General features: G+C 30.9%; 1 protein-coding gene across 6 annotated transcripts in view; it reads left to right on the forward strand.

The window, feature by feature from the left end:
* Positions 1 to 19,745, forward strand: part of PIP4K (phosphatidylinositol 5-phosphate 4-kinase) — a 541,345-nt gene that overhangs the window by 379,755 nt on the left and 141,845 nt on the right. The gene's annotated exons all lie outside the window — the stretch shown is intronic.

The following is a 19,745-nucleotide window of genomic DNA, read 5'->3' on the forward strand; positions in this document are numbered from 1 at the left end:
TGAAATATGCCTTAAAATTTTGCTTACTGAATAATTACACAATCATTTGTACGTAGATATGTCTTTTTTTTCAAACCCTAGCATATTTCAACAATTTTTGTCCATGTAAATGACGAAATTGAGGTAACATCCCATAAGATGTGGTAATCCTATGTTTATTACATGATGTTTATTCATATAATTCTTTTAAAAATGACTTATAACAAGTATTCAAAAAATTTATATAATACGTATTTTAGACTACCGAAAAACTCAAGAAAGTTATGATCTCTGCATTTTATTATTAGTCCCGAAGTTCCTTAACTACGAAAAAGAAAATTTTTGATTTCTTCTTTCATTTAGATTTATCATATTGTTTTATTCATTTACAAATTTTAGCTATTAATTAACAGACACATTTATTTTTCTGTATATCTCATTCTGCAAGCTAGCCTGACTTTTATCCAACCTCCGGCTTGTACATGTTAAAAAAAAACTTTCAAAATTTCTTTTGCTTTGAAAAATATCTTTTCATTCAACTATTCATCTTATTTTGTACAATGTGAATAAAATCAAATGTTTAGTAAGAATTAATTTGAACTCATAAGAATATTATTTTTTTTAAGGAGCCTTATTACAAAGTTGCCATATTAAGTGAGGGCACTGTCACAGAATTATCACTTTAGGAAAATAGTATATCATAGAAGAAAATACATACACTTTGTTTTTATTTTTTGTGTAGAAGTACTACTTTTCGTCTATGTGCACAAGATATTTTTGTTCCTTCTTTATCTAATGATTAAAACAACTTTTTTCTTCAATCGTAGGTGTTTTTTTTGGCCTTGTTAACGGTTGCTCTCTGATTATTAATTATACTTGACAAGATTGATTTAGGAAATTGTAGATTATAGTGCATTTTCATTAATATTATATTGTTTTTTTCAAGTTCAACATATTTTTCAAATATTTTATTTAATGTTTTAAGTAGAGTAATAAACAGTACCCAGGAAACAGAGCTTAAGCGTTGGTGCGCAAAGTGTGCAGAGGCGTAAAGCCTTACTTGTATCATCCCATATAATATACTTGCTTGAGTAAGGTATTGTATATCTCCCTCCCCGATTATTTCTCAATAAACCTTTCTGCCCCCTTCCATAGTTACTTTTCCATAAAATATGGTCACATTTCATTTTTTCTCATTTATTGCCACTTAGCACACTTTTTATCCAGACCCTAACTGCCCCCTACAGCTTTACGCAGACCTTTACTGCCTCCTGTTCGTATATCTTGACTTCTTAATGCTTTTAACATCCCCTGCATGACCATTTTTATGAAACCTTCTCGACACCATTTTAATCTCCATAAACTCTGACATGCGCACGCACGCACACCCACACACACAAGTATGTATACATATTATTTTATTTTCGAGCTCATTTGATCATCAAACTACTGTTAAACATTTATTCCGTTGCTATTTTCAGCTAAATTTTGTTTGTACTCTTTATATATTTTGAAATTATTATGATCTTTAGTTTATATACATATACCTTTTCAAGTTTTGCATCGCAATAACGCTACACAAAATGGCAGAGGGCAAATAAAAGTATTTTGAAATTTGTACCAACATTCTCAAAACCTTCTTACTATGATTTATTAATTATTATAAAAAATGCTTCAATTAAGAGAGGTTTCTTTCTTTATGGTATAAAAAGTGACGATGATAAAGTACCTGTATGAAAATTTATTCTTAGAATTAAAATTTTATTTCACAGCTTTTGTTTGGTTATTGTTTCTGCATTGATATTATACTGTATTAGTTTTGTTATGTTTAAATATCTACTGCTGCACAAATAGTCACATACACTAAATTTTTTTATAAACATCACTATTGTTTCAAGCTTTGAATGAACTTTATTGGGAAAACATGTTTACAAATACTATCTAAAACTGCAGTTGAAAAACTTAGTATAAATATTACTGTTAGTCAAACCATCGTCTTTATAAGTTACATTGTATATACTACAGTGAATTGATATATTTCTGTATATTGATTTCGAAATTTTCTTATTTAGAAAATAAGTATGTATAATGAGAAGTCGGTATGACTTTACTAATGAACAAATATTGTTTACAGTTTTTCAGCGTCCATAAATTTTGAATGCTCAAATTATTCCTTTTCCAATATTCAATTATAATTTAGAAAAATTTATATCTATCAAACAAATATTTATCACTAATTTTTTTTTAAATCTTCAATAAAAAATTTTTTGTATTCTTTCTATAATATATATTTTGCCAAAAATATCTTAAACACCACATTAGAAGCGACTTTAAAAAGTTTCTCAATTGGCATTTGGAAGATGGGAAGGAAGAGGGATGGGAGGGGAAAAATTAGGCAATTTCACAGTGGTATTTGTCCGAAAAAGTAGCACTGGCCGAGAATTGAACCGTAGTTTCCCGCGTGCTGACCCACGACCTAGCCGACTGAGCCACCGTGCGTTCTTAATTTTTTATTAACAATTGAACATATGGGTCTCAAAACCTTGGTGTTTCAGGGAACCTTGATCGGCTGTTCAACTTCCCTGCCGCTAGACTATATATTTTTATAACTACAGAGAAGAAACACTTTTGAACTGAAGTAAAATGTATGAAAACTTTTTTTTAAATACGTTTTCAGTTTAAGCTTTGAAAATAGAACAATATTATGAAAATCTTATCTAGCTCTTCATAAATGCAATTATTTATGTGAGTGCATCAAAAATAAAAATATCTTGTAAAAATTTTCGTCATATAAAATTTACTCTTTTCCATGCATTTGATAAACTCCAGAATCTTAAAATAAACACCGTGGCTCGTATAGCATTTGCTTAAGTATTAGAATTTTCTATGACTGTAAAAAATCTTTTGGTCAGAGTTCAAATAAGGTCGGTACATACTAGAAAACTAATTAGAAAGCTTCTTATAATGTTTTAAAAATAAAAGTTAAAAAATCAGCAGCTGTATAATATAAGTACTGTAAGTTACTTGATTAACATTCAACGTATTTGTTTAGGAGTTTTTAAGGCAGTATTATTTACTTCTATGAGCTAATATGAAAATGTTAACATCAACACAGTAGATTTTGTTGAACATCAATTTTCTTACATTTTTAGTTAAAAAATATTCGAAATTCTTACTTCAGAAGAAAATTTTATGGTCAAATTATGATTAAGCACCTAAAAATTAAAAAAAAAATCTTAAACTACTATCATAAAACATGTATCAACAGATCTGCGCTGTTGGTTGGGCTTATTTAAATTAATTATTGACACTTAAACAATATAATTTTGGTAACATTGGAATATCTTATAAGTAATATAAAATAATTTAATGATCATAATGTAATCATATTTTTTACACACATAATGTTAAAATACTTCTTAGCTCAAATATGCATCAATATAAATGTTATCGTATACGTATTAAGTTATGACTAGAGAATAATCATATCTTAAATTATACAATCTCACTCACATTAAGGTATAATCCTAGAAAAAGAGTCACAATTTCAAGTCTCAAGAGCTTACAATTTTTCAATTATGAGTTCTATCTCATAAAGAAGAACTATTTCGAATTCAGCCATTACTAAAATTTGTTGAAGTTGGGATCCCGTAGTATTAATCCGAATAAACTTTCCTTGACTTATAAGAAATAAGTGAAACATAAAATATAGATGACGGTACTAATGCTGTACTGTACAGGTCAAATACTTTTGTTAGTTTGTTTTTGCATGAAAAAATTAGATACACTACGAAATAGATGAAAGTAAAACAATCCAATAGTTAATATTTTATAAAATAAAAAAAACTTTTTATTAAAGTCTACATTACTAGAGTAAAATTTAAATAAGTGTGTGAGGTGCACCTTATTTGTCTTATTAAAATAAACATTCTTTACCTATTAGGTTAAATAAGTCTTAATTATTAAAAGTTATTATTCCTCTATTCTTATGCTGATATCTGGACTTCATTGATTATTACTTTTAGTTATTGTTACTTATCGTCGTTTTTCGAAAAGATCATTTTTACTTAAAGAGATAGAAATTCGCTTGCTCAACATCTAACGTTATTTTATTTATGTACATAAAAAAAGGTCTTATTAAATAATATGTGATATGTAGTTGATTTTAATACTTCTCTTTTATCTGTTTCTGCTACAGCTATCACCTTCGACCGCTGTTACCTATTTATGTTATTTATCACTTTTACCGTATGTTTGATTTTCGTTTTTTTTTTTACGGAGATATGTTAGTAAATATGTCCCCCGCTTATGCTGTCATGTCAGCTATTTTGAATCTTAAATCCATTTTTGACAGTTGGTTTTTTTCGACGTGTCTTAGCTCATCTTCAATGTTTGCCTATTTTTAAACAGGATCAATGCACGTGTATCTAATTTTGTGTGAAAAATAAAATAAAGTACGTGGACACATTTCAAATTGTGAATATAGTATGTAGAAAAGTTACCTTAAACAAGAGTAATGTTTTTCACGGGTACAAAATGTTCTGTGACTTGTGAATGACAAAGATCGTGAGAAACACCCGAGCTCGTCTATAAGAAACAAAAACATTGATAAAGTGGAGAAAGTAGTATAAGCCAATCGTTGAAACACCTTTATAGATATTGTTAAGGACCTAAACATACTCATTTGCTGATGCGATTTAATTTTAATTAATGATTTAGGAGTAAGACTCGTCGTCACAAAATTCGTATCAAAATTTCTCAATTTCGCTCAAAAACGTAACATTGCTAAATAACCCAAGATTAAAAAAGGTGGCGCTCTAAGTACGGTCGAACGTAAAGGTTTTGATAACAGTTTTTATAGTTATAGTTCTATACGTGAGGGTAAATCAACAATTTTAGATTGGCGGCCTTGAGAAGAAGTTGACGGAAGTGGATTTTGCTTGATTCTCCCTCTTCGCCCCGTGACGTATCATTAGTCCCCTCTACACCACACAACGCCACCACATCACACCATACCACACACCATGCCAAACATTTTGAATTTTATGAAATTTTTTTCTTTTCCTTTTAATCAATTCTAAAAAAAAAAAAAAAGTTTTTAAACTGATTTGTAGCCGAGCGTTCCTGTATACTAACCGAGACCCTTATCCACTCTGCTATGAGCGGTCCCGACATATAAGTTTGATTCCTGCATCTTATTGTGAGATTCGTAACTAATTTTTAGTGTTAATATGTATTTACTGTATATTTATTCATTTAGTTTGGTTATAAATTAAATCAATAAATAAACTATAATAAACTAACTCATGTAATAAATACAGTAAGCTAACTTTTTACTTAACTGTTTGTTTCAAAAACTTACGAATTAGTATATTTTGGCAGCGCAGCTTTCTTGTGTATTGATAAATATTCCTATATAATTAATTTATTACTTTTACAATCAATAAATAACTGCTCATGCAATTTCTCATATTTTTCAAAATTTTCAAAAATTAAAAAAAAAAATTTTGTGCCGCACAAATACAAGAGTAGATTTTTATTGTGTTTTATTCTTTCAAAATTTTTTATTCGTGTTTAAAGTAATTTTATAACTTAGGGACGTTCTTTACATAGTTAGTGGGAAAAAAGTTCAGAGAAGTGAGAGGAATGCTAATGTGTGCAGTAAAGCTATCTATTGGTTTTCTCATGTGGATGTACTCACATATATGCTTTTACGCGTACTTGCTCCCCTCTTTCTAAATTAATTAAAAAACCAAGTTTGGATCTCTTCAAAAATTTGATAGGTTAATCTAAAAGTAATCTTTTGTATCCAAAAAATTGGAAGATTCCTACACATCGTATAAAGGCTAAGTAAATTACGTGATTTTTTTATAAGGTTATGTGTTAAATTGCGATTTTTTAAAATCAAGCATACATAAAATAATAGTACAGTCGAATGAGCTGAAATTTTTGTTGAGTTTTTATTAATGCTATTACAAATAAACGTTTGATATTAAAATAATATCTGTCAAAATAACCTATGTGTGATGAACGTCCTGAAGGGACATTAACCGGAATGTACTACTATGCTATTGAAAAAAAGCAGTACTACAGGATGGTTTCTCCTAATTTTTGAGATAAAATTATATTTTAGATATTAAATATGGACTAGGAATAGGTGTGTAAGCCTGTGTGATAAATGTGAGCCTGACGTTACAGATGTAATCAGCGTAGGCAGTAGGAATTTATTTTGAAACTATTGGAAAATTCGATGAAAGTGCAGTCTTGTACTGGCCAGCCTTCATATTGTTTATATTTTATTGTACCATAATGTATTGTTTATAATTGTTTAGTTATTAAGTATTAAAATAGTTATTGAAACCACACCCAACTTACGTCGGTATACTTATTCCAACGATAACTGCACCACTTTTGTACACAGTATTGTTTTATGGAAGGTGTATTTATATTCATAATTATATCCTTTGCCATATAATTTTATAGAAATGTAACTTTACTCTTGGGTTACCCAAGCATCCAATGTCCACTGATTTTTTTTTTTCATTTCAGGGGTGTGCTGCATTATGAATATTTTTCTCATAATAGTACGGTCAAAAAAAAATATAACCTTTAAGGTATGTGTAGTTTTGCGCAAATAAATCTGCCAGAAGTTCCATTCAACTGCTTTTTTGCTAATCTTGTTATTCTCTCTTAATTTTTGTTAATGAAGTGTTTCACAGTTACATGTACTCAATATATTTTGATTATCAAACAAGCATCTTTAAAGAAACTGGTTGAACTATTTACAATTTCTTATCCCCCGCCTTTTGCTCTCTTTCTCTTTTTCTTTTTGTTACTCTAGTAAAATTAACGTTAATGCAATGAATCGCAGAAAAATGAACTAGTTTTCGTACGAAAAAGCTTTGAGATGTTTAATGCGATGTAAAAATTACATTTTCTTATATAAAATTTTAATGCTGAAAAGCATCATATGTAAGACAATAAGGTACCCATACAAATATCTATAACATATCAAAATAATGATAAAAAAAAAAATTACCATCTATCGTCTTACTCGGGTTAATTATAGATAATTAGCCAGTAGGTATCAAGTGCATAATTAGAGAGCAAGCAAGGATGATTTTTTTCCTAATGCATGCGATGAAAGAAGCTTAAACTTTATTGGGATTCAAAACTCCAAGAAAATATTTAATGTTTAGAAGCACGTTTGAAAATACACTACTCTATAGCATATTATATGATATAAATTGCATACGTACGATATACCTCCAAACCTCCAAACATTTTGCAATTATTTTTCTGACGATCTTTGCGTGTAACACTTCTTCATCGCAATATCACTCTACATGTGTATTATCTTTAGTGGCGTAGTAAAAAAATAGCCTCATTTTGATTCTGAATTGATAACTTTTTCTCGAGAGCAACAAAGTCTTGAAGGTTAATATCTTCATTTTTTATCGCCACAAAAATACAAGTACATATTCTACGTACTTAATAATTTAGAATATTCAAGTAAATACTGTAAGGTGTATAATGAAAAGCTGATTCCTGAAGTAATGGATTTTTTGTTTGTCAATTTCAACGCTGCTGTTTAAATCTTGATAAATGTTCTGCATCAGTTTCTTGACGTCTAAAATTATATTTATTAAACACAATAAAATTTTTCCTTTCAATTCACCCTCTTGCGATTTTTGGCATGGCTAAGACTTTTGTGAGCTCTAAAAGCTGTTTTTTGCCACCCTTGTTGAATTCTAATATATTTGGCGAGGTACTTTGATGTCTAATGGCCCTAAAAAGGACCGGTGAGCTTCCAAGTCAACTCTTTCTTGACTGAAGTGTCCAGCAAACGTGACTGCTTCTTTATCTAAGGGTGATCTTCTCTAGCCTATTATTGTAGCACCAGACTGACTGGAAGGAAAACTACAACGTCTGAACTGTTAGAGTGAGTTGTAAAGCTCTTTCCCAACGTCTCCTGGTATTACACTGAAGACGTTGGTGTCTATAGAACCAGAGATTGGTTCGTGATGCTTGCCCGTTGAAAACTGTTCCATATGTTAAAGTTTATTTTTCCTTCATAGCTGTTAGGTTCGCCCAGTGCAGACCTCGAAAAGGGTTGGTGATTCCTGGTTCAATGCTTAGAGTCGAGTGGGTCATATAGGGTCGTCGGTCGTTGGGATTTTCAGCCATGCGATGAACAACTCCACTCTTGACGTCTGCTAGTGAATGACTGACTTGGTTTTATAGTGTCCGGCTTCATTTAGTCTCTTAATCGACGAATCGTTGCCGAAAATGGTCGCAAAAATTTATATTTTTGTAAGGTAGTTTAACCCTCGGTGGCCCTTAAAAGAACTGATAAGATTAATGGTCAAGTAGGAAATGAAATACTCATAATGGCTTTAAAAAGGGACCGTGCTGGCTGAAGGTACACCGCTTACCAAAGAATATCTCGTCTTCGGGTAGTTCCCCGGATAACCATCTGTTCATCGTTAGTCGGAAAAGTGGACCTGGAGAATACTTTTCCTGATGGTATGTCGTTCATTGAGAAGAAAGCCGTTGTGATTGTCCAAGCTCCTCAGGATAGTTTTTTCTGGCTTGCTGTTGTAAAAAATCTGTTCTGATAGCCCCAGAAATGTTGGAAAAATGGACATGAAACTCCTAGAAATAGCTAGAGCAGATTGTGCTCTGGCTAGACATATCTCCTGGTGTTTTTCTGGAACCGTTAGCATTGAGAACACCTTTTTATTAGTGGCAGTCGTGAATCTTGGTGGTTTGAGATGGATTTCGACGAAAGTTGCTTGTCCATTACATAACAGTGTTGATGGTAGCTGGGATATCCAGCTGCATGACTCTTATCTCTATGCTTAATGCACTGCCGATGGTTGACTGTAGTATTCGGTACTTTACTCGGGGATATAATACCCAGACTCACTTAATTCTGTTGCACGTAGCCTCAATTACAGTAGGTCGAGGGACATGGCGGTGGACAGCCGCCATTTATAGCATATGTCAGTGGCAGTCAATTTAAAATAATAATAAATAACATTTCACATCACACCACTCCACAAAGCCATCCTACAATCGCGCTTTCGCTGCACTGTGCAAGTGCGTAGGGACAGCGCAATTATAGAAGAGGCCCTGCAATGATTTAAGAACAAAACTGTATATCTATATACCCTGGAAAATAGAGGGAGGTGCTGGAAATGGTGGAGCCAATCAGCATTGCGTGACTCTATACACGGCACTGTCCCTTGACCCACTGTAGCTTCAATTTTACTTCCACGACATCTAGCAAATTCTACTGAACTGAAGCAAAAAGCTATCCTATTTTTACAAAACTTTTAGCTTAAACATTGCAATTGTTAACACTTTTTTTTAATAAATACTGTACTAAGACCGTCTAGGAAGTTACAAGAATCGGTATGTAAAATTTCAGCAAGATCGGTTGTGTAGTTTTTGTGGTTAGCGATTACAACGGTTTTGGCAACTTTGATTTTTTTATGAGTAAGATAGATCACATGTAGGTAAAAAAATTTTTTGTGAAAATATTACGTTAGGTTATTTAGCAAAACAGCAAGATCATACATGTGTGTCATAAAACATTTGACCAAGTATTATAGATTAAATGCAGATATCTGAGTCTGAGGTAGATGGATCGTAAGTATCTGGCTACAGATTTTTGTTTAACAATTCATAGGAAAAAATATCACTTTCTTACATAAATAAAGTACAGCATAACATTTTATATGCTATTAAGTATAAGTGAACACGTTATGCCTACTGTTTGTGAAAAACATAGTTTAAGTTTATAGAGAAGGAGAGGTATTATTTTTGCCGTGTAATTTTCTCCACTCCAGAAAATATGTAACGCATAATTTACACAATACATACAAAAATAATGTCAAAATTTAATTAAAATAGAGTTAAACATGACTTAATGTGGTTAAATACTATAAACATGTAAGTAGACTATCTGTGTAAACGTTTATAAGGTCCTCTGAACTAGAGGATGGTGTGTGAGTAAAGAAGGTAGACTCCAGCAAGCCGATATTATACGCGAGCTTTGTTGAAAAATACAATTTTAGCGTTACAGCAGCCCAGTTTTTACTCCTGCCGTATCGAGATCAGAAGCTTGATGGGTGGGCGCGCAAGTCGACGTTGATCGACACGCAGGGTGAGCGTACTTGTGAGTGACGATACCTACTGTATCGGTGTATAGGATGGAAGGTCCCTACACATTCATTAGTAAAATCGCACAGTAATACATGAAAAATTTTTTGGGCGTACAGAGCCCAAGTATACATGCTGGAGAAGTTCAAATCGCTTTGAACTCTTACCGTACAAATGGACATGCTGCCTTGGCTCAAAGATCGAGTCACGGGAGTTCAAAGCAGCGTAGAACTGAGACTGCATAACCATGTGCGCCAAGTAGATGATAGTTTGGGCTTGTACGGCAGAACATTGTACTGCTCAAGCCTGAGAGGATACGAGAACCCGACAATTGTGCTCTTGCAGCACAATGTTCAGGCTTAGTGAGCTTATTGCTTCTTCGAGCTCTCTTACACTGAACATTTGAAACATGCTGGTATTACGTTAGAACTGTTGACTGGCATGGACATGATCTATCGAACGTTATATCTAAGATGATATTAACCAATGCAGCAATTAATGTGCTTAGACGCATAAATTATACATGGATAAGAAGTATAGCATAAAAGGTAAAGAAGAGGTTATTCGATATGACGATAATGTTAACAATCTGTACAGATGGGCAGTGAACGATTCGTTGCCTAGAGACTATTTTGCTGTGTTAGATTTCAACTTTTCTGATAATCATCCCTCAGAATTACATTCTTAATATATAGTAGAAATACACTACCCATGCAAGAATTGATGTAGTTGTAAATATCCATGTGTCAAAAAAATCAAGCTTCTAGGAGTTTTTTATTTGATTTGTTACTTTAATCCGAATCTCATAAAAAAAAATTCTTACAGTTTCTTGTAAGAGGCCATGTTGAACTTTGAGAAATTATTTAATCAATTTCTTAGTTCAAAACCAATCAGCAGTTTTGGAACATTTTATGAACTCTATTTATAAACATATTAATCTGGGGACAAAATTTTAAGGAAATTCTTCTATTATTTCTTTTACTGTGGTATCTCCTTAACTTATTTTAAGAAATCAAAATTTAGAAAAGGATATTTACCCGTATAAATTGCTATGTAAAAATATGTCTCGTACTTTCAAACTCAGTTTATTATTATATTATAAATTTTTTGTACTCTCGTTAAGTACAAAAAGTTGTTTAAAACAACTTAATAAATAGTGTCTCCTCGGTAAAGTATGCGATATACCTGAGACTGGGTATTGCTTTTCATTCTAAGAATTCAAGAGTGATTTTTTTGTCTTGTGGTGGTTGTAAGTAAACGTTATATATCTGACTCAGAATTGTTATATCTGCATTAAAACAATCCGTATATTATGAGAGTTAATACATGCTTTGAAAATTGTTATATCTATTCCATGAGTTACTCCTTCATCAGTTCAACTATTTTTTTGTTGTCTCGCTGCATACCAAACTTATTTTCTTAAAGGTAATTATTTATGACGAATACGTAACTCACCTTCTTCATTATGCGACACAGATTCCACGTCATAAATTTCGTAGATAAGGCTGTATAGGTTTATGTATAGAAGTTTACTTTGTCATCGACACAACTTTTCATGCATTCCTGATGAAAGCAGTATACAAAAGACTTTGGCAAGTCTCGCACACATAGTTCTATGTATATAGACTGACAGCTAGATAAGTATAAGATTTTAATACAAGATAAAATTGTTCTGGAAGTCCTATATCGCAGCGTATACTTTACAGCCATAACGAGCTTTCCTTTTTTGCACAAGTTTAAGATCCATACGCTTTTGCTGACTTTCTGTGATTTTATTATATACCATATCATGTATCAGGATAAAAGAAAAGTTTTTTTATTAGTTATTTGCACTTTTTCCTTTTTTACTGTTCCAACTAATGTCTGGCTTCAAACATTAAATCTGTCTGAATGGAAATACCCCATGTATCTTTTTTAAAAGTAAACCGTTTTTGAGGGTCTGCCTGAGACTACGTTAAGATATAATGTACTGCTCTTGTCTGGGCTGTCAGAAGATTTTTCTATTAAGAGCCAGAAGATGCTTTATTTTCTGGAATATGCTTATTTACAACAACATCAATTCTTGTATGAGTTGTATTTTTCTATTAGATATTTAGAATGAATTTCCGGTAGGTGTTTATCAGAAACGTTGAAATGTAACTTAATGAAAACAACCTCTAGGCAACGACTCGCTCAGTGCCCATCTGTAGAGATTGTGAACATTACCGCCATAGTAAAGGAGAACCTTCTTTTTGCCTTTTTGCGATACTTTTAATCCATAGATAATTATTGCATTTTGGCACATTGATTGCTGCATTGGTTAATATCATTTTAGATATATCGTTCGATTGATCATGTTCATGCCACTGAACAGTTCTAACGTAGTATTAGTGTGTTTCTAAGTATAATTGCAAGTTCAATCTGTGGTGGTAGAGTAAAAAGCTAGATCTAAGCTATAAGCCTTAAAACAAATGTTCTGGACGTACTTGAAAATATCAGGTGAGAGGTGAGAGGCATTGATGTGATTATTTTCAACTTTTTAAGAATGTGGAACATTCATTAAAATATTTGGAAGAATTTGAGACTGTCAGAAAATAACTTCTTAACATTATTGGTAACAATAGACATAATGTATCTACTCGTCTTTCTTTAAATGATGGAATTCTCCAAGACAATTTAAAGTGAACACAAGTATTACTTAAAAATAATAAACACATTTTAATTACTCAAGCAGACAAAGGTAATATCACAATTGTCATTGATAAAGAAACTTACATTAATAAAGTAGAATTGTTAAGTGATAATAAATATTGCATACAGCTAGGAAATAATTCTTTAAAGCAATTAATTAAAGATACAAAAAGTTTTGTAAGCAAGTGGGATCAATATGGTATTTTTTATGAATTAAACAAGTTTGATGAAGATATTCCTAAAAAAAACTAATCTAAATGCTACGGACTAATAAAAATACACAAAAAAGTGAACTAGTGAAACCTTAATCATAAATGCAATAAGACATTTTTGTAAATTCTTGAATGGTAAAATCAATGTTTCTCCCAATGAATTTTGCACAGGTGTATCTTTAATTTTGAATTCAATTTTTTTCCATTTCAATAACAAATTTTATAAACAAGTTTTTGGCTCTCCAATGGGCAGTTCCTGTAGTCTAGTACTGTGTGATCTTGTAATGCGTTTGCTTGAAATTTCATGCTTAAAGAAGTTATGTTTCGATGTTCCACTATATGTGCGGTATATGGATGATATTCTCATATGTGTGCCTACTAAATATATTAACTATACTAAAAATATCTTTAATAGCTATTGTCCAGAATTACAATTCACTGTTGAGACATGCAACAACAACAGCATTAGTTACTTAGATTTAAAACGTATCATTCAACGAAATAACACAGTGCTAACTAATTGGTACCAAAAATCTACACATTCAGGCCGATACTTGAATTTTCTTTCCCACCATCCAATACAACATATAATAGATATCATTTACACATTAGTAGACTTTTCCATTAAATTAGCAGACACTCAATTTTAGAACAATAATTTAAAATTAATCAATAAATTTTTGTAGCTAAAAACTATCCTCAAAAGTTTATTGATAAATTTTTAAACAAAGAATAAATACCTTAAAAATATGAGCATGATTTACATTTGCAATAGAAATAATAATAATTATAAACTAATCTTATCATTACCGTATATTCCCCACTTGCACGGTCCTATTGAATATTTTTGTAAGAAGCTTTGCATTGGTCTTGTATACAGTTTAAACAATAAATTGAATTCGATCTTTACACTTGGAAAAGATGTAATCGAGCCACTCGATAAAAATAGTGTTGTTTCCCATTTACCATGTGCGAATTGCAACTGCTGTTATGTCGGTCAAACATCAAGAGCTTTAAAATTTAGAATGGCAAAACATAAAAGAGACATAGAGAAAAAAAAGGATACATCTGTACTATAGCAACATAGCATTGAATTTACACACAACTCTAATTTTGATAAAATAAAAACGTTAGACACGGAACAAAATTATAATAAGCGCCTGCTTTCTAAAATTTTAAATATACATTATTTCAATATTAATATTAATAGACAACAAGATACAGAAAAATTGAAAAATTGTTACAAGTCTCTCATTAAGTGAATTAAGAAAGGAGGCTAACTCGATGTACATGATTTGCGGGCCCCTTTTATTTATAGTATTAGCAAAACATCTGTACGTGTGTCTCACAAGGAACTGCTTGCGATTTTTATTTGATTGTATTGTGTGCGTATATTGTGTCATTTTTATATGTGCAGGGTATAAAATCAACAAAATTTGAAACTCTGACTACATTACGATTTTACATCTCCTTCGTAAGAGTCAGAGGTGTATTATACACTTTACTTAATTTGCGTTTATTGTATTTATCAAAATTTGTATTGTAAAGAATTTTTATTACTCATTGATTTTTGTACCTGATGAGGGCCGCGACATTGTCCAAACGGCTGAAAAGTCGTTTTGTTTTTTGATAACTACACAATTTGACAGTACCATCATTGGACGTTATTTTAATTATTAATCAACTGTCATTGGACGTCTTATATTATTAATAGTTATTAATATGTCACAGAACATTGTCTATTTTAAAATTATTGTCATCGTTAATTTGTATGAATTAATCATTTTTGATTTTGCATCGTAATAACGATACATACGATGGGCTTTCTTCTACCGTCAGGTGGAGTTAATATGCCCTTGTAAGATTTTCACAACTCTATAACTATGTATGCATTTAACGTATACACATATTTCTTAAGAAATCTTACCTACGCATCTTACTGCCATCTGACTGCAGTAACAAGCCCATTCCCGGTGGTTAACTAAAGGTTTTTTTCGAATATAAACGAATACTGTCAAAATTTTGTTCTTGCGATTTATTAGTTTTTATGGCGAATTCTAAAACTAAAGGAAATTGCTTTCTGTATAGTTTAAGTGGTAGCGATGAAGAATAACCTGTATTTAGATTTATTTTTAGCATAAAAACTCTATTTTCCGATTTTTTTCTAGTTATTATTTCTGCTTCAATATTACATTTAAATAATTATGTAATTTTTAATCGTGTACCACTTTACAAATTGTTGCATATAATTACATTAATTTTTAACGTAACTATTGCTCAAACTTTTGAATTAAGTTAATCAGTAAAAGATCTTTCTGAATACAATTAAAAAACTTAATTAAAAAATTTTTTTAAATTTTACTGTCAGATTTATTAACACCTTTGTAATTTGTATGATTTACGCTGTAGTAAGTAGATATATTTTTGTTCACTTGATTCAAACTTTTGTTACTTGGGGAGTAAGTGTATTCATTATAAGAAGTCAGTATGACTTTAATAATCGAACACTTATTACGCTTATCAAATATTTTTTAAACATACATTATTATTTTTTTACTATAAAGGAATTCCAAATGTTTTAATTTTTCCGTCTCCAATTTCTAATAACAATTTTATAAAATGTATATTCATCAATCAAATATTTATAGTTAATTTCAACCTAAAAAAATGCTTATAAAAATTACGAATAGTCTTAGTGTTATAATACTTTTTTTTCTGTTTTTCTGAAAATAAAAACCACGTAAAAATTGTTGTTATTGTCAAGTAAGCCTAATTGTGCTAGCTTTTTCAAAAATTTTATTAATATGAGTGTCATGATAAATTTAACCTACAGCAATTTCAGTATCCTTAAACGTTTTGTATTTGATATTGGTATTTGCTGTTAAATATCTAAAAATGATGCCTTCTTTTTATTTTATAATGATTCTAAAAAATTGCTTGATAATTTTTGAACATACTATATTCAATCTTCTTATTGCTGTATTTTTTGACTTTTTTTTTTAGTCAAATACTAAGATTATTATTAAAAAAATAGTTATGTAAAATGTTCACGTACTTTAAAAATTTTGCAAAATCATCGACCTTTTTCAGTTCAAACCAAGCTGCTATATGTATTTTTAATTATATTTTTTATTATTACTAATTTTTTCTTATTTTTGAGGTGTACGGGTAATTTTACCAAGACTTTGACTTATTTTGAAAACCACATGAAATTCATTAATTTAATCAAACACTGTAATTGAAAGATTGAGTATTGATTCTTTAAAAGATAATGATCGCTTCAGTTTAAAATTATTAATTTACAAAGTCAAAGGTGTGACATTATTAGAAAATTTAAGAACACGTGATAAAATTATTCATCGAATACTAAAAGATACTGCTATAGCAACGGGATTCATGAAATTTAACACTCAAATTAATGATATAATCAAAAAAGCTACTACTATTACCTTATCTTATTAACTGAAAACGTTTTTTGCATGTTTCTTATTTTTAAATAATAGTTTTAATGAAAAAATTTGGAATAAATATAAAACCCATTCTACAAAAGATTTAATTTTTGATCAAAAAATTTTGCTCTTTTGCAGGTAACTCCAATTCTTGCTATTGAAGACAATTTTCGTTAATCGTTCTATTTACCTACACCTAAAAATTCTGATTCTGTTAAAAAAAACAGAGAGCTTAGAAGAATTTGCTTTATGTAAAAAAAAATGTTCGGATCGCTCAAGTAAAGCGTGGAAAGAGAATGAGAGGGGAGGGAGGTGAGCAGGCCTAAGAACAAATGAAGGGGCGGTGAAGGAAGCCTGAGGGGGAGGTCCAAGAAAAGCGTAGAGAAAGAATACAGGTGGCAAGCATTTGTTATTTTTATTCTTTAAATAATAAGGTCTTACATGAAATGAACGGTGAAATCTTGGTCATATAAACAAAATTGATAAAAAACAGCCTTTAGGGCTCACAAAAACTTTAACCATGCCTATGGTTGCAAAAGGGCAAAGTTAGAAGAAAAAACTTTAAAAGGACGGTATTTTTGTGCAAAATAAAAATGAAAACTATGCTAAGGTAAAATATATTGTGTGTTGTGTAAAATATATAAAACGAAATTTCTTAAACATAGATAAATTGACTTTATCATTGTTTGTTTTGATTCTCTGCAGCTCTTTGTTTACGTTGCGCATAGGCTGATAAGCTTTTTACGAAACTACAGAAAAGTGCCCTATGTATATATATAAGTATATATTATTAATGTATTGTCATTTTTTTAAAGTATATTACTAATATTTTATGTATGAGACAATTGAGGGACTAGTAACATATGTAAAAATTTCTTACAACCCGTCCTACTTTCTGAAAAAATTTTTTAATATTTTTCTCATATTCTACCAGCAAAATGCTAACAAATTGCTACCTTTTTTTTTGCTTTTTTTGTGTTGCAATATTTTTCCATGAAGTGCTTTTGCTTTAAATATCATGTTATGAATTTCATTTTCCGTATTTAGCACATTTTCATGGTTCCACAAAAGGATTAATTGGCGATTATCTTTACTGTTGTTATTATTTTATTGTTGTTTAAAATTGTATAATTAGTCATACGTTATGAATGGCGTACGCAAAACTACATAATAACAACAAAACAAATGTTAACACGCTTGTCTAGTAGCCTCGTGATTGGTGTAGAAAAACAGATAAAATTATACCAAATTTAATTATTATTAAGAAAAAGCATTGACCAAGATTGTGTTCAATAATTCATACATGTATATACAGAAAATTTTGTGTAAGAGATAAGTAAGGGGGGCAAGCTGGCGCAAGAACAAATGTAGTGGAGATCAGAGGCTGGTAATCAAATATTTTATCCGGTTAATTTCGCATTGAAATAAAAATAATGTTACCGTTTCATGAGGGAGCTGAGGATGGGCTGAGGGGCGTCTGAGGGAGGAGAAAAAGTTCAGTGGGGGCTCAGGGGGGGGGGGCTTAATCATTACAACATGGAGCTGAATGGAAAGTTTGTAGGATTAATTTTCCATTTAAATAAAAACAATTTTTCCTTGATTTGATGGGATGCTGAGGGGTGGGGGTGATGCGAGAGAGGGGGCCGAGGAAAGTGTGTTGTGGACAGCCCTGCTAAAACTACTGTATAATATAGAAAGATGTATTTTAGAAATCTAAGGTTTGTGCAACACAATTGAAATGAGCTGAGCTTAAGAAGGTCTCATGGTTGAGGTACAGAGCAAATATAGTAGTAAAACCTTAGGTTATCATAATTTAAAGTATAATAGTTCTGTGTGATTTATTCGAGTATTTCTTACTTTTTTGCTGAAGAACGATAAAAGTAGAGGTCTTGACATAAGCTCTGATGTAAAATAGTTTTTTATTGCTTTGGTAATTGCACGGAAAATAATTTTGAGGATAAGGAAATCAAGTACGTGTGCTTATAGAGTTCAAATTATTTTGAATTCCTACTACACAAGTATTTGGACTACCTAAGACCAAAGATTGTGTCACACTAGTTAAAATGTGCATTGACCTCGTAAAGCACAAGCATGAGAGCCACGCTGACTATAATTTGTGCACGCACATTTCGGCGCAGCATTGATCTGTAGAAGCTTGTGGAGGGGAGCCCCTGGAGCTCAGCGATCGTGCTCTCACAGCACAAAGTCTGGGCTGTGCGCGTTCAAAGCTTCGTTGAGCTCTGCGATGCGGTATTTTTGGTTGAGAAAGCTAAATCGTGCGTATACTTCCTTAGCCCTAAACATCATCGAACTGTATGAGCCTAATAATAGGGCTTAAATTAATATACTAAAGGCTTACGGCCAATGACCACAGTGAGTATATGTAAATATACAATAGAAATAGTTTTTTAACAAAGAAATGAAAACTGCTTTATTTCAATAAAATAGTTACTGATTCAGATAACATCTCGTAAGTTTTTACAATATTTGAAAATACTTGAGTGCAATAATAACGGGTTTTCGATATATATTTTTAAAAAGCATCAAAAAATTGACTATATTTAGTTATTAAAGCGTCTTTTCATTAGAATCTTTTCAACTTTAATATCAATAAATTTTATCAAAAAACTTTCGCGGAACTATATTTTCCTAACGTAATTTGTAGATAAAACTTAGTATACAAGAAAAAGGAGTATTCGAAATTTAAGTACTTTTGTATGTACAAACGGATTTACAATTCTATTTGATAACTTTTTTCAAAAAATTATTGAAATAAATTTTAATTATATTGTATTTATTTATACAAAACATACTTTAGGCTACAATTTATGTTAGTTGAGAGAGCTGTGCTCGGCAAAACAAGATCTAATGAGTTTAACCAAAGTTGTTCGAACCACACAACTACCAATATAAATTTTGTTACTCAATACACTAGTATAGTAAATGGTTCCAATAGGTATTAGTCTTAGAGTCTTGGATCCTTTTTAAAAGCTAGTTAAATAAATAATTTATAAACGTGATATTTCATTAAATGGTGACACGAATAAAAAAATTGGAGGGCAGTGGGGGCGAAATAATGTTTTCTTGTGTAATTGATAATTTATTTAAAAAATTCAGTTTAAGTTGCTTTTTTTCAATTTAAATATCGTATTAGATCGCTACAAAATGATCGCTTTTTATTATCAACCATAGTGGACTGTCTTACTACACTACACATTAATGTAAACACAATAGTGACAAAAGGCTTGCACTGCAAAAGCACGTTAAT

Source organism: Copidosoma floridanum, unplaced genomic scaffold (assembly GCF_036245765.1).
Source record: "Copidosoma floridanum isolate Cflo_tuat_1 unplaced genomic scaffold, Cflo_Japanese_pri ptg000021l, whole genome shotgun sequence".
NCBI classification, from domain to species: Eukaryota; Metazoa; Arthropoda; class Insecta; order Hymenoptera; family Encyrtidae; genus Copidosoma; species Copidosoma floridanum.